Below are 16,423 nucleotides of genomic sequence, written 5' to 3'. Positions count from 1 at the left end.
GCGCCCCGGTGCCGGCCCCGAGCTCTGCCGCCCGCCTCTGTCCTTTGAGCGAAGGTGCCCTTCATCCGAGTGGCCCTCGCCCGGCCCCTCCCTCAGACCCCCGGCTTCCGGGCGAGCTCGCGCTCCGAAGTCAGCTTCGTCTATGGGGTCGCCCTCCTTGGAGGTGGACAAGATGGCCGGAGGACGTCTGCTGGGCGTGGGGGTGGGGGGAACTTCCGGTCGCCGCCGCCCCGCCCCCTCCCGCCGCCCGCGCGTGGAGCCCGGGCCACAGCCGCGGCGCTACAGCCACGAAAGTGACTGGCACTGACTCTGTGGTGCAGCTTCGTCTGTCGGCCCCTGCACAGCCATCCCGGGGCTGCACTCATCCGCTCCTCGCTCTCTGCTGGGTGAACCAACCACATCTAACTGGCCTGCAGGTGGGGAGCAGGGGAGGGGTCGGTGGAGGGTGGAGGGTAAGAGATGGGTAAGGGGTGAAGGGGTGTGTGATTGAGGATGGATGGGTTAGGAGAGTGGGGAGGGAGTCACGGATGGAGCTGGTTGATGATGGCAGGAGCAAGGATGGAGATGCTTGGCTTGGAAGCTGCAAGATTTCAAGGTGCTGCTGGACGCTAGGATGCTCCTCCATACCAAGGACTTAAAAAGCCTTTCCCTCCCCCCAAGAATATAGACCAAGTCGATCTTCATTATTTTATATGCAGTGTGAGAGTCATGTGATTCATCACATGAGCAAATCTACATACTGCAATTATGTAATTATGAAAGATATTTGAGTGTGCTCTCTTTTGGGGGGTTCAGCTTTACTAAGGGTCTGTCAATTTTGTTAATTTTTCCAAAGAATCAACTCTTTGTTGATTCTTTCTGTACTTCTTTTTTGGGTTCTAATTCATTTATTTTTATTTAATTTTGATTATTTGTTTCTGTCAAGGGCTTGAGGTTTGACTTGTTGCTCTTTTTCAAGTTGCTTAAAGTGTAACATTAAATTGTCGAGATTTCTTCAATTTGTTGATGTAGGCATTCAGAGCCTACATGTTGCTATGACTATTGCCTTTCTTGTGTCCCAGAGAAGCTAGTATTTGGTGTTTGTTGTTGTTAAATTCCATAAATGTTTGAATTTCCATCCTTATCTCTTCAATGACCCATTAGTCATTCAACAATGTGTTGTTCAGTCTCCATGAGTAAGAGGATTTTCTATGATGGCTTTTTGTGTTGAGCTGTAATTTTATTCAGTCATGGTCTGACAGAATGCAAAACATAATTTCAATTTTGAATTTGCACAGATTTGCTTTATGGCCAAAAATAGGATCTATTTTGGAAGAATGTTCTATGTGCTGATGAGAAGAATGTATATTCTGATGCTGCTGGGTGAAATATTCTGTAGATGTCTATTTGGTTAATGCACTTATTTACTTCTGAGGTTTCTCTGTTGAGTTTTTGCCTGGTTGGTCTATGCAGAGGCAATAGTGCTGTGTTAAAGTCACCAACAATCAATGTGTTTTTAGATTAAGTAGTATTTGTTTGATGAAGTTGGGTACTCTGGCATCTGGTGTATCGATATTTAGATTTGTAGTATCTTCCTATAGCAGAAGTGGCACTGTGGCTCGAGCTGAAGAGCTAAGGGACCCCTCCCAAGGCCAGAGTTCAAACCCCACGATTAACAAAAAACAAGTCCAACTAGAGATCTTCCTATAGCAGAGATCCTCTTATTAGTATGTATTGTCCTTCCTTGTGTCTTCCTACTAATTTCAATTTGTTGTCTGATTTATCTGATATTAGCAACTCTGGCCCGTTTATGGGGCCATTTGTCTGACAGATTTTATTGAAGTCTTTCAGTTTCAGAATATGTTTTTGTGGGCAAGATGTGTCTCTTGACAACAAATGAATAGATCTTGGCTTTTTGTTGTTGTTGTTGTTTTTGGTCATGGGGCCTGAACTTGGGGCCTGGTCACTGTCCCTCAGCTCTTCAGCTCAAGGCAAGCACTCCACCACTTGAGCCACAGTGCCACTTCTAGCTTTTTCTGCTTCTGTGGTGCTGAGGAATCAAACCCACAGCCTCATGCATGCAAGGCAAGCACTCTACCACTGAGCCACCTTCCCAACCCAGATCTTGCTTTTTGATCAATCTATTTCATTTAAATGGAGAGTGAAGTCCATTAATTATTGCAAGTAAGGAAGTGTTTGGTAGTCTCTACCATTTTACCCACCTTCTTAGGGGCTGTGACCCTGTATTTATCTGGTTCTCTGGTAAGGGGCCCTTTCTCTGCCAGTACTATGATCTTGTTGGTTTTCTATATGTAGTACATTTTAAAGCGTCTTCTGTAATGCTGGTTTGGTGGAGATAAGTTGTTTCAAATTTGTTGTGGAAAGTTTCTATGTGTCCCTTGGTTATGAAGATGTGCTTTGTAGGGTATAGTATTTTTGCTTAGTAGTTGTTTGCTTTTAAGGAGTGGCATGCCTCATTCTAGGCTTTCCTTGCTTTCATGTTCTTGGCTGAGAATTCTGTAGTTATTCTGATTGGTTTCTTTTATAGATAATTAACTTTTATCCCCCATGGCTTTAAGGATGCTTTACTTGGTCTCTATTGATCCTGTGAGGCTAACTGTGTCAGTGGGATGTTCTTTTTTGGTCTGGTCTGTTTGGGGTTCTAAAGGATCCTGTGTCCTAATGAACCTATCCTTTTGGACATTCAGGAAGTTCCCTGCTAGAATTCTGTTAAAATGTTTCCTAAACCTTTAGCTTCCTTCTCTTGACCTACCTTACTACCTATTAGGGTTCACTTAGGTCTTTCCATTCAGTCCTGAAACTCCTGTAAGAATGCTTCTGGTTTCTTGAGCATGTTATGAATAATTGTCTCTTCTTTCTCTATACTATTTAGTCTATCTTCTATTCCAGAGACTCTGTCTCTGTGTCGTCAAAACTTTCTACTTGATATTTTATTTCCCTGCCTTCTAGTTGATCATTTCTTATGGCTTCAATCTCTTCATTGAAGCTGTTTTAGGTCTTGTATATACTTTTTGTATAGACTTCTTTACCTCCTTGATTTTTCAATGTCCTTCTCTTTTATCCTTTAGCTGAGTGACTTTATTCATGGGACTCCCTTTCCTTCTGTTGGAGTTCATTTAGATTTCTGTTGTGGATTCCATTAATTCCTCTAATAATAATCTTTGCTTAGTCTCATCATGCTCACACATAGCTTTGTACAGTTTTTCTGTCCTTTCATACAACATTTACCAGCGGTGTTTTTAAAGCATTTTGAGAACTGTCTTCTAGAAATGCCATTGATTGCTCTATTGCCTGGTTATTTTATGTGGGAGTTAAAGTTCCTTGGTTTGCATTTTAATTCTGTTTCTGTGGTATGTTCTTCCATTTGGAAACAAAAGCAAATCCAAATAATAACAGAAGACAATTTAAAATAAAAAACCAACCCAGAGCCGTATAATTACTGTTTTTAAATTAGGATTTAAATGCATAGATAAGTATTCCCCTATCTAAATACTCCCTCCCTTTTGTTTGGAAAGGGGTATTATGGTCCAGGAAAGGAGATTATATATAGTTGTAGCCAGTGTACAATCTGTTGTTAGGGATAAAACAATACTAACCCAAAAGATAATAGGATGAGCCAACTAGAGTCAAAATGGAAACAAATATAACCTCATAGATAAATAATTATAGATAACTGAACTAAAGAAAAGGAATAAGAAAAGAAGGAAAACACATTAAAGTGAAATTAAAAGAAAGAGATAAGGGCTGGGAAGTTGGCTCAGTGGTAGAGTGCTCGCCTCACATGCATGAGGCCCTGTGTTCAATTCCTCAGCACCACATAAGCAGAAAAAAAGCCGTAAGTGGTGCTGTGGCTCAAGTGATAGGGCGCTAGCCTTGAGCTGAAGAGCTGAGGGACAACGCTCAGGCCCAGAGTTCAGGACATTGACCAACAAACAAAAATGAAAACTAAAAGGGAGGAGCCAATAAGAATAGAAGAATATGGGGCTGGGAAGGTGGCTCAGTGGTAGAGCGCTTGCCTTGCATGCATGAGGCCCTGGGTTCGATTCCTCAGCACCACATAAGCAAAAAGAAAAAAGCGGGAAGTGGTGCTGTGGCTCTAATGGTAGAGCGCTAGCCTTGAGCTGAAGAGCTGAGGGACAGCGTCCAGGCCCAGAGTTCAGGCCCCACGACGGGACCAAAAAAAAAAAATAGAAGAATAAAGGAAAGGAAAGGAACAGAAGGAAGAAAACTAAGACCTAAAATAAAAAAACCATTATATATATATATATATATATATATATATATATAATAGAATAACATAGAAACTAAAGAAATAGAAAATTGAGCAATCAGAAATGTAGCCAAAATTTAGTATGCACACAACTAAGAAAGAGGCCAGTAATCACCATAGACTGTATATCTAAAACTAAATGGAACAAAAAAAATTGGGGGGCCAGGCACTGGTGGCCCCCGCCTATAATCCTAGCTACTCAAGAGGCTGAGATCTGAGGATCACAGTTCAAACCAGCCTGGGCAGTAAAGTCTGTGAGACTTATCTCTAATTAACAGTCAGAAAACTGGATGTGGCACTGTGGCTCGAGTAGTAGAGCACTTGCCTTGAGCTGAAGAGCTCAGGGACAATGCCTAGGCTCAGAGTTCAAGCCCTATGACCAATGAAAAAATTGGAGGTACCCTGTATCTCTGGATGTTTGCTATGAAGTTTGTCAGCGGAATCTCTGATTCTCTTGCTGTGGTCAGCTGTCTTTGGCTGTGGCCAAAGTCTGGGAGGCGGGGGTCGGGGGGCCGGGGAAGGCTATGTGTAAGGGGAGATTGGAGTTCCTTATTTCACAAATCTGTAGTGTTTGTAGGTTGGGATACTCATTGTTTAATGTGTATGGGTTTGAGGTATGGTAGATTCAGAAACTTATTAATATGGGGATGTGACTGTTATCTAGATTCTCCCACTCAGATGAATTCTTTAGTTGGTTTGGTTGAATGGCCAGATTAAAGTCTTGGCCTACAATCATGGAGTCTCAGGCTGCAGTTGGAGGAGGGAGTTGCATTGCATGCTAGAATAAGTAAGACTTGGCTGTTACCTGCGGCTAGCATCTCTGAAGCCAGCTTGGCTGTGGGCAGTACTGTGTTGTATTTGGAATCAGTGGCCTTCCCCAAGAGGCTAGCTTCTGAGACTGTCCTCCTAGCCCAGCCTGAATTTTCAGTTAATTTTAGAGACATCTGTTTTGAAATTCCAAGGTGCTTGGCTGGCTGCAAGCTGAGCTCCACTATGTCTGGAGTGCTTCTTCTGAGAGAGCTCAGTTGGTTCTCTGTTATCTTCTCTGTTATCCCTGGACACTTTTAATTAAAGTGTTTTAGAGATTTGTCTATGTGCTGCCTGTATCAAATATTGAAGCTTTTCCCAGTGAGCATGTCCACATTCAAAGTGCTTGTCCAATCTTGAGTGAAGTGTATTTGTCTTCATTTGCTGCTTGTTAAAAGTAATGTCACTATGAACATGGACACTTACTGTATGTGTGAATCTGTGCTTTCATCTTGGCTGAGTCTTGACTTTTCTGGTTACATGAAAAACATTTCTTTATCTTAAAAGATTGTGTCCATTTTTATTTCTACCAATAACAGATTTCCCCCAAAGCAAGCACTCCTGGGAGCTATCATTAATGGGTCAAGTTAACAGTTTAAAAGCTGTTTTTATGATTTACCTTCTCAGAGCATCACCTCTGCCTGAATTTAGTACTTAAATACATCAATGAGGTGGAATAAATCAAAGTGGAATTGAAAAAGAATGCTCAAATAACAGAAAAAGGACAGAAAGGGGAACTATTAATTGGAGTCATAAGGGAGAAAAAGGAAAAAATTGTAACTTCAGGCAAATTGTAATAAATCTGAGTGGTCTAGAGATCATGAAAAACAATTCTAAGGAAAATGGACTTCAAAACCTGATACAGCTATATGATTTTACTTCATTTTTGTTTTGAAGCAGCTCAACTATCCCTTCACAACAAAAGAATATATCTTGATAAATGAGATAGGTGATTTCATTGCGTGCACATTGCTGTGTCCAGCCTCTGAGCTGGATGGCAGAAGCTCCTTCACCCCTCAGCTCTGTCATCTTGCTGGCAATGTTGGTGGTGCACTTTTGTGCATTTAAGACTCACAATGAGAAAAAATAAAAAGAGAGGTAAAAATCAAATGCAAGAAAAATGTAAGCTCAGTGAACAGGTGGACAGGGCTATTGCAGATAGCAACTGGTTTATGGCAACTTTAAATAAGAAGAGGATTACACTCTAAAATAATATTAAAACAGATAATATCGAAACCATTTCAAGCAGTAGCATTGCTAGTTATTACATAGTTGAGTATGACACAATGTGCATAATTGTGTGCTCTGTGGTTTTTGACAGTGGTGCAGTAAGTTTTCACAACAGAGTGCTCACGCATGTGCATTGTGCATCACGCTGACCTTGCCAGGTTCACACTGTCACTGGGTGATGTGGCATTCCCAGTTCCATTGCTGTCATCTATGGAGTCTGCTGTTCAGCAGGACATTACTAGGGGCAGGGTTATGAGCAGGAAAATTAAAACTAAAATATAAAATATAAGGGGAAAATTTTACTGTGTACCTGTTAAACTCAAAGTGTCCCTGTTACATCAGATACAGGCTGCCCAGAAATTGGTACAAACACATGTAAATAAACACAGGAAGTATGGCTGAGCACAGGGCACACTGTTTGCACAAATCACAACCTGCCCAACTGGTTAATGACAAATCTGTTCAGCTGATGGCCATTGTCAGTGTTCCATTTGCTACACTATTGTGTAGAATGATACTACTTTGAGTAACTTGGTCCCTAATGATAAATGAGATATCCTGGTATTATTCTTTAGACCTACATACAAACTTACAAAAGTGTTAGAATAAAAAGCAAAAGAATGAAAAAAATGCATCTAGTCTGTAAAGGAAAAGGGAGACTTTTTATATACCAACATAAGGAAAGACCTCTGAATGCTCAAGTTGCTGTGGGTGAACCAGAGAGCTCATAGTCCATTGTTTGATGGCGTGTATCCACAGGAATGCATGGCAGGGTTCCTGTTTGAATGACAAAGGTGAAGATTAAGGTGTATCATTGATAGTACATAAAGACTGATGAATGCTTTGAAAATACTCAAACTCATTTCTGCACTCAACATAGAAACTTGAAGAAAAGCTATAAAATTCATAGTGAGACGTGTAAAATATCAACACCTCCATGAACAATAACATTTGACTCTGAATAGAGAAATAGTGTGAAACTGAAAAAAGTAATGTTTGTCTTAAAATGAGAGAATGAACATTTTATAGCATTGAATCATTATTATAGAAATATTTTCAAAGCAAAAAATACAAAGATACATCTCAACCTGATGAATGATGGTGAAGAAATACAAATAGAGCTCTAATGTTCACTATGTAAACCCAAGACAACAATAAGAGTAAAAATATAATGTCTGCTAAATATTTTATGCAGTATCTTAAAAGTACTCCTACTTGATTGCCTTGTAGTAGTAAATTTAGATGAATCTACACATAATTTCTAAGACACAAAGGATAATTTCAGCAATTCTGAGAGACTCTGAAACTAGAAAGGCCAAACCATGTTTCTATTGTAATAAACACACTAAGAAAACAAGTGACAAGAACAACAAAATTCTATAGAAATGCAGAGAAAATCTTCACTAGCTATAAATACACTTAGAGCTCAAAAAATTCAACCTCCCCAAAATAAACCCTCAAAAACTCAACCACCCAATCAATGAATGGGCTAAAGATTTACAGAGAGACTTCTCAGAAGAATAATTAAGGATGGCCAATAGACACATGAAAAAGTGTTCAACATCTCTGGCCATAAAAGAACTGCAAATCAAAACAACATTGAGATTCTACCTCTCCCCAGTTAGAATGGCCATTATCAGGGAAATTGACAAAAACAGATGCTGGTGGGGATGTGCCAAAAGGGACCTCTACTACTCTGTGGGTGGGAGTGTAAACTAGTTCAACCACTCTGGAAAGCAGTATGGAGGAGTCATACATTTTTTATGCTAACCTTGAAAATTTTCCATGAATTGAAATTCTCTTCCTCTCTTGCATGTCTGTACTCCTCATTCCAATAACAAATAACTCTGGTAAAAGAAAACTCAGAAGAGATGTCACCAGGTCAGCTTGAACAAAAGGACCTGTGTGTATGTCTAGTGTCTAGGTAGGGCAGGGCGGGGGGTGGGGACGCTAGAGAGGACATTGATGGAAAAAGCCCTCACGAGGAGCAGTCCACATCCCCACGCGTTAGCGGCCCCCCATTGTGTCACGTTTTGGAGACACGGGGTCTGGAACTGGAGGCCTCGGGCTTGTTAGGCCGTCTTGCTGTCTGTTTCCAAGTTGTCTGTACCATTCTTGGATAATGTTAGTTATTTTGTGTGGAAAAGTCAGGACGCACACCGTTACTCCCTGCGCCCACGCTTCGCGTCCTGCCCCTGAGATGGGGTCGGGCAGGCCGCGGGGCGGCTGCGTGGCTGAATGGAGGCCCTCAGAGGCCGCAGCGGCAGGGCCTCCGCCCGGGACCAGTGCAGTGCGGTGGAGCCTCGTTGACCTGCGGTCCGGGCGGTCTCTGCCGCTTCCCCAGCCCTGCAGAGGACTGCATGGGTGCTTGCCAGCCCCTCGCTAGGTGCTGGAGAGCGGAGATGCCGGGTTCTTGGGGTGCAGCCTCGACAGGCCCGGCCAGCGTGGGGGCCGCCAGGTAGAGTTCTCTGCAAACCCTTCCTTCTCTGCCTCAGCACGGAAGGCCCGGTGTCCGCGCGTCTTGACATGGTTTGGGCAGGAGAGAGGTTGCGGGTCCTTATACCAGGGTAGGAAAGCTTGGCTTGGAACGACTCAGAGCCTCAGTTTCCGGTTTCCTCACGGAGCACAGGTTCTGCCTTTGCCACACCCTCCCTGCGGTCTTGTGCACAGACACCGCCCACCCGCACAGGGAGTTGAGAAGGGGCTGGTCCGAGCCCTGGGCTTTGCAGTGCCGTGTGGCTCTTTCGGGCTGTCCATCCCACTGCGACGCTTGTAGACCTCCGCCAGGCCCACAGAGTCACGCACCATCTGTGTTCTGTCTTTGCAAACACAGAAACAGCTCCCTTTTACGTTTTAAACAGTCTGAAAGGAAGTAGAAGAGTTCAGTTGTGTTCCACCTGTGAATTTTATTGAGCTGTAAAATGATGATGTATTCACTTTTGGGTACATATGCAGTGTCTCAATTAAATTGTTTACCAGTATATGTTTCAAATCCCAGATCATTTCAGAACAATCTATTTTGAACATCACATGCCAAGAAAATCAAGCAATATGAAATGATTTTCTTGAAGTGTATATTGGCTTTTCTCTTGTCCAATTTCTAAATAGAGGCATATAGTATATATTGTATATACATATATGTACATAATACATATAAATATATACATATGAGAAAGGAGACTATCATTATGCATGCATATCAATACTAAAAACGGGTGTGTGCGCTCATGTGTACCGTCAGAGGGTTGTATCTGGACTTTTCCATACATGTAAGACATGAAACTCTTCACCACCTCCCACCACCACATTCTCTCCCTCATCTGTCTTCTCAGAACCTCCTGTTTCACTATCATGATCTTGTTTTATTTTGTTTTTCCATATGCGAAAGAAAATCTCTAGCATGTCCATGTGTGGACACTTAATACTCTGAGCTCTGGTTCTATCTATTTTCCAGCAGACAAAACCATTTCCTTCTCCAATGCAGAGGAGAACATCGTTTTCTTTATCCATCCACTGATGGCTGGCTAGCTGGAGTCCCCAGGTGGTTACTGTAAGTAGCTCAGTGCAGAATCTGAATAGTTGGTATTTCTGTGGCAAGCGGACTGTGATTCTTTGAGTATGTACATCCAGATGTGGGATGGCTGGGTCATAGGGGATTCCTTTTGTAACTTTTGGAGGAGCCTCTACACTGATTCCATTGAGACAGGATGGATTTGCTTCCCTGCCAGTGGTGAAGGAGACTCGTTTCCCTGCACACTCTCCAGCATTTGGTGTTAGCTGTTTTCCTGGTGACAGCCTGTCTGAGCAGAGGGATGGGAATCTCAGTGTTTTTCTGACTTACACTGTCTTAATGGCTAAGGGTGCTGAACACTTGTTCCCACATCTTTTGGCTGTTTGTACTTCATTGTTTGGAAAGTTTGTTTAGTTCTATTGTACATTGTTTTCCTGTCCACACAATCATGCCTTGCACACAGCTCCACTGCTCCTTCTTTCATTGGGGTCTGTAAGTGCCTATTATACCAAGACTAGCTGTCCCTTTCCTGCTCTGCAGTCAGTTTCTGCTACTCATGGCCGGTCCCTGTTCTTTCCCAGTGACCCGCTGAAGTGCAGTGTTGGTGAAGACCTGGAGAGGTGAAGAAGCAGAAGATGTGCTGGGCAGTGAGGCCCAAGGCCTGTGCTGCATGGAGGGGTGCAAAGGCCTCTCCATGCCACCCCCACCCTCAGGGCTGCCATCTGCATACAAACGGAGGGGCAAGCAAAATCATCAGGCGCATCAATCCCCCAGCCAGGGGAAGTTCAGACGAAGGAGATGATGGATAGGGTTAGTTCCTGCTGGACCCCAGCTTGGTCCCTCCAACTTGCAGGCAAGTTTCATTAAGCGTCCTCAATTAAAAAATAAAGAATCTTCATGGAATATAAAGGTAGATACATCATCCATAATTAAAAAATGAGAAATACAAGCAAAGAAATCTTATATGAAGAGTAGTTTTTAATAATGGTACTGTGATATCTGATGGAAGGAAAAGAGTTTTGTATTGGTTAGAGTTCTTTACAAGAAGTGAATAGCATTCCTCCTCACAGTCAGTATGTTGATTACATTCCCCTTTTGGACTCCATTTTACTGAATTCTAGGCTAATGTTGTATTTTTTTAAAAGAAAAGCAAATTTTATGTCTGAAAAAAATCACAGCAAGTTGACATTTTTAAAAGTTCCAAGAATTTCACCATCACCATCACAAAGAAATTAATTTTTTTTAATGTGCTGATATTCAGGGCCTGGGTGTTATCCCTTAGTTTTTTTTTTTGTTTTGTTTTGGCTCCAGGCTGTTGTTCTACCATCCATACCTCCACATGCAGCTTTTTGGCAATTAATTGGAGGTAAGAGTGTCTTAGATTTTTCTTGCCAGGTTAGCTACTTAGATTCCTGAGTAGCTAGGATTACAGGTATCACACTGTAATCCTTAAATGCCTGGCTTAAGAAATTAACTTTTACAAGACAAATTACTATTTTTATTTTGGTCTACTTCATGATTCACCTGGGCTAGCGGCTTCCCATCACTCATAAACTATTAAAGTTTTTAATCCTTCATGCTTTGTTACTGGTAGAAAACTTTTACTTTTCCAGTTGACCTCTTTTTGATCTTTGATATGGCATCTGACAGTTTTTCTAGAATACAGTTAGTATATGGGAAATAAATATCTAAAGCTTCTGTTAAATAGGATAGTTTTGTTTTCCATTTACAATTTCCTCTTTCCACCTTTTCTCATCCTCCTCCTATTCCTCTTCTGCCTCCTCCTCTTCCTCCTCTCCTCTTCTACCACTTTCTTCTCCTCCTTCTCCTCTATGTCAAAATGTAACTCACCTCGTGCAATTAATATATGCTAATTTTAAAAAGAAGGAGAGTGTAACAATCAAGATCCTAAATCCTGGCATCTTTTGAAGAGAATAACAGAATATCCAAACTCACTGTACTTCTTCATAATTTATATTTCTCTGATGTACAGTGATAACATAATTATTTGATTTGGTAATGGTCATACTTCATGTACCTGTACCATTTTTTCAGTTAATAGTCATAGTTGTCTTATTTGGGGTGGAATGTGGCAGCTCTCAAAGCTGTAACCCTATTATGTGAAATTCTAGGAAGTGGGGGAGGGGAAGTGGCATCCGTGGCCAGCCTGCTGGCGCCTCTAACAACTCCAGCTGTCAAAAACTGAGATTAAGAGTACTGTGAAAAGTTCATAGCCCTCTATCTCTAATTAACTAGCAAAAAGCTGAACCAGAGGCATGGCTCAGGAGGTTGAGCAACAGCCATGAACCAAAAGGCCCTGTGAGAGGGAGAGATTGGAATTCACTTGGTGATCATCTGTTGAATAGAGGCAATGGCTTCAGCCAGAATTGGAGTTTTTTTCCCTCTTATTTTAGGACATGAGTAACATCACCAGCTGTGAAATGACTCTTAAGAACACATCCACCGCAGTGTAACTGAAGGTAAGCAGTGTTCTGTACTCCCTCAGCCAGGGCCTGGGGGAGGAAGGGGAAGTCTCCAACAATGTCACCAGGTCTAAGGGAGGAGGGGGAAGTCTCCAATGATGTCACCAAGTCTAAGGGAGGAAGGAGATGTCTCTGTGTTTAAGGGAGGAGGGGGACATCTCCAATGACATCACCTAAGGAAGGAAGGGAAAGTCACCTGGTCTAAGGGATGTCTTTTATTTTTGTCTTATTGGGTTATCACAGTCACTCGATTACTCTTCACATACTTATTTTCAGCCAAAGCCATCAGCATGGCTGCTTTGTAGTTTCAATAACAGAAAAATCACTGCCATTTAATGAGCACTCATTTTATGCCAGCATTCTGCTTAACATTTTACTTATGTTATTTAAGCTGTAACTGGATTTCATCATAAAATGAGGAAATAAGAGAATGAGAGAACAGACTGGAGAGGATAAATAAGATGTGGTCGTCAAGGTATAGGAGTTAGAAGAACTGGTGATGAGTTTAGTCCCACAATTACCCTTTAAAATGAATGTGCTAGGGCTGTGTGTGTGCACGTGCGTGTGCCCCTGCATGCGCACATGTGTACATTTGTGCATGAGTGCAGGTCTTGGGCCTTGAACTTACAGCCTGGGTGCTGTCCCTTAGCTATTTTTGCACAAGGTGAGTGCTCTACCACTTGAATCACAGCTTCACTTCCATCTTTTTTGTGGTTAACTAAAGTCTCTGGACTTTCCTGCCTGGATTGATCTCATGATTCTGCTGCCATCCTCAGATCTTTGCCTCCCAGTAGCTAGGATTATAGCCCCTGGATTCTGGCTCTGTTTTGCAACCCAAGAAAATCTACATGGGTATTAGCAGTTGGATCTGGAGAGAGGAGTGACAAAGGGAATATATGAGTGGTCGCACATTATCCCCTCCTGTGCTGGAATCCCCTCATGCAGAATCTGCTGTGCACTGTAAATTCCGGCACCAGGGGCTCCTGTTGTTCATTTACATTGCCCTGACATTCATTTACTTGGCACTTCTGTGCCTATTATCTCTACACATTTAAAGAAGTTTCCCTGTGATTCCCAACTTGTGTCAATAATTTTCCTAATGCTAAAGGATCACTGTGAAGGTTCAAATAGTAACCATAATTCTAAGCATATTCAAATATGCTTGAGGCTTGGCATTGGTGGCTCACATCTGTAATCCTAGCTACTTGAAAAACTGAGATGCTGAGAATCATCATTCGAAGCCAGCCTGGGGAGGAAAGTCCTTGAGACCTTTTTCCCAGTTATTTACCAAAAAAGCCAAAAGAGGAGTTATGGCTCAAGTGGTAGAGTACCAGCCTCAAGCAAAATACCTCAGGGACAGTGCCCAGACCCTGAGTTCAAATCCCAGGATCAGCCCGTGTGTGTGTGTGTGTGTGTGTGTGTGTGTGTGCTCACATGCGCACGCGCACGCACACACACACACACACAATGTTTTGAAATAATGTGCAGGCCAAATTAGTGTTAGTGAGGTTCTTTATGCTCTACCATATGCACAGCATGGGTCAGAGCAGGTTTGCAGTTGACGCTCCCCAAGTGAGGCCACAGGAACTCTGGGCCTACTACTACCTTTGCCCACACTCCCTTGGGATTCTGGCTGTCTCTTGGGCTCAGGATTGAGAGCAGAGGGAGCTTACTTGCTGAAATCATACTTTTCCTGGTGTAATTTAAAGGAAGAATTCAACGTGTTAATGCAAGTTGATCTAGAAAAATGGAAGAACTTTGAAATGCAAACAGTATTTGTGTTATTCAAAAGTGGCTTAAGGGCTGGGAAGGTGGCTCAGTGTAGAGCACTTGCCTTGCATGTATGAGGCCCTGGGTTCGATTCCTTAGCCCCACATAAGCAAAAAGAAAAAAGCCGGAAGTGGCACTGTGGCTCAAGTGGTAGAGCGCTAGCCTTGAGCTGAGGAGCTGAGGGACAGTGCCCAGGCCCAGAGTTCAGGCCCCATCACCAGACCCCCGCCCCGCCAAAAAAAGTGGTTTAAATGCTCCATTGGGAAACTTCCAGTTTCATGTAGTTTCAAATTCCTTTCTCTAGAAAACACATAATTATTTCTTTATATGAATGCTCTCTAGTAGCTTAAGTACATTTGATTTAGGCAGATAAAGGAACTAAATGAAAGTAATCAGAATATATGAACAAGTCCTTTGCTGCTGCCTGCTTGGAAATGGGTGGGGAGAATTACTCAACCGCATCCCAAATGGAGACCTTGTGTACAAGGATTTGCACACTCAATCAAGGAGTTAGAAACCCACTTGCTGTTCATTCTCCCACTGACTCTGCTGGATGGCCACAGCCTTCTTGTGGGCAACATCAGTTTCAACCTTTGAAATGTTTTTATATCAGTCATCTTTCAGCCACTTACTAGAAGTAAAAAGACATAAATGCAAAAGACCCATATGATGGGAATGAAGTCAGACACTTCTTGTGACAGTTCTCAGACTTTTTTTTTTTTTTAATGATTTCTAAGAGCCAACATTAAATTTCAGCAGTGGCAAAAAAGTGACAGAGAAGAATAAGCCAAATACATACCATGCAGATACCAGCTTCATTCCCTAATAGATTTTGTGATTTTTTTTTTTTAATGTCAGCCTGGGCAGGGTTTGAATCTTTTTTTTTTTTTTGGGTCCAGTCATGGGGCCTGAACTCTGGACCTGGGCGTTGTCCCTCAGCTCTTCAGCTCAAGGCTAGCGCTCAACCACTTGAGCCACAGCACCACTTCCAGCTTTTTTTTTTTTTTTTGCTTATGTGGTGCTGAGGAATAGAACCCAGGGCCTCATGCATGCAAGGCAAGCGCTCTATCACTGAGCCACCTTCCCAGCCCGATTTTGTGAATTTTGTATGGAATAGAGTCAAATTAAATAGGCAGGTTTGTAATTTTCCCTGTTGGACTTTTTAGTAAGACATACCTGACTAATCATTTGCAAAGAAAAGGAAACATTACAATAGATTAATTCATTACACTTTTAATATTAGGTCATTTTCTCCTTCCTAAATACACCATAATTTACATAGGCCAATATAAATTTAATAAAAATAATAAGACATTAATGCTGTCCATTTAATGAGAAACACAGTTCTATTTGCTTCATTTCAGCGGAGCCATACTATAGACTAGTTTTCTTTATGCTATCGAACATGTCACCCACATACAGTAGAATATATTATTTAATGTCATGTATTTTTTTTACAAACATGTTTTTGTTATGGAACAATATATTTTTTGTAAAATTGGCATATATGCCAAGTATACCAAATTTTATTTTGCCTACTTTCTAGAGTTGTAGAAAAACACCAAGAACAAGCCGAAACTGCTCCCGTCGTTATATTTAAACCTATCCAGGAAGCTATTCCACATGGTAACCCAACAAACATAAAAATATTAACCTAATGGGCTGGGAAGGTGGCTCAGTGGTAGAGTGCTTGCCTTGCATGTATGAGGCCCTGGGTTCGATTCCTCAGTACCATATAAACAGAAAAATCCAGAAGTGGTGCTGTGGCTCAAGTGGTAGAGTGCTAGCCTTGAGCTGAAGAGTGCAGGGACAGAGCCCAGGCCCAGACTTCAAGCCCCACTACCACCAAAAAAAACCCCAAAACAAAAAAATCATATATTTTTGCATTTAAAATTAATACAAAAGTGTTGAAAAGTGGCATTATATGTATTGATTTTGTTTTGCTTTGTATTTTCTATATTCTACTAGTTTTCTGTTTTATTTTCATTTGCAAAATGTATGGTGATATTTTGGTTATAAATTCTCTCTTTTAGACTAAAGCCATTTCCTCTAACTCAGGAACGAGACAAGGATGTACACTCTCTCCAATTCTGTTCAATTTAGTGTTAGAATGCCTAGCTACAGTAATAAGACAAGATGCAAACATAAAGGGGATCCAGATAGAAAAAGATGAAGTAAAACTCTCCCTCTTTGCAGATGACATGATCTTGTATTTAAAGAATCCCACGGACTCTGCTTCCAAATTACTCAAGCTGATTAAAAACTTTCGCAAAGTAGGGTATAAAATTAACCCTCTGTATGCCAACAATGAAAAAAGCGTGGCTAAAATCAGGAAAGCAACTCCATTTTTTT

The 16,423-nt window shown here is 41.8% G+C and overlaps 1 long non-coding RNA gene across 1 annotated transcript in view; it reads left to right on the top strand.

The window, feature by feature from the left end:
* The first annotated feature begins 211 nt into the window (after positions 1–211).
* The window catches only part of LOC106001767, a 33,472-nt gene continuing 17,260 nt past the window's right edge, over positions 212–16,423 (top strand). Inside the window, exons 1-3 of the long non-coding RNA XR_001175857.1 lie at positions 212–416; positions 10,400–10,728; positions 12,233–12,298. This is a non-coding gene — a long non-coding RNA (uncharacterized LOC106001767). The remainder of the gene's footprint in view (positions 417–10,399; positions 10,729–12,232; positions 12,299–16,423) is intronic.

The sequence above is a fragment of the Dipodomys ordii genome, unplaced genomic scaffold (assembly GCF_000151885.1).
Source record: "Dipodomys ordii isolate 6190 unplaced genomic scaffold, Dord_2.0 Scaffold404, whole genome shotgun sequence".
Lineage (NCBI taxonomy): Eukaryota > Metazoa > Chordata > Mammalia > Rodentia > Heteromyidae > Dipodomys > Dipodomys ordii.
Note: the sequence above shows the minus strand (reverse complement) of the source record. Positions and strands in the feature narration are given on the sequence as shown.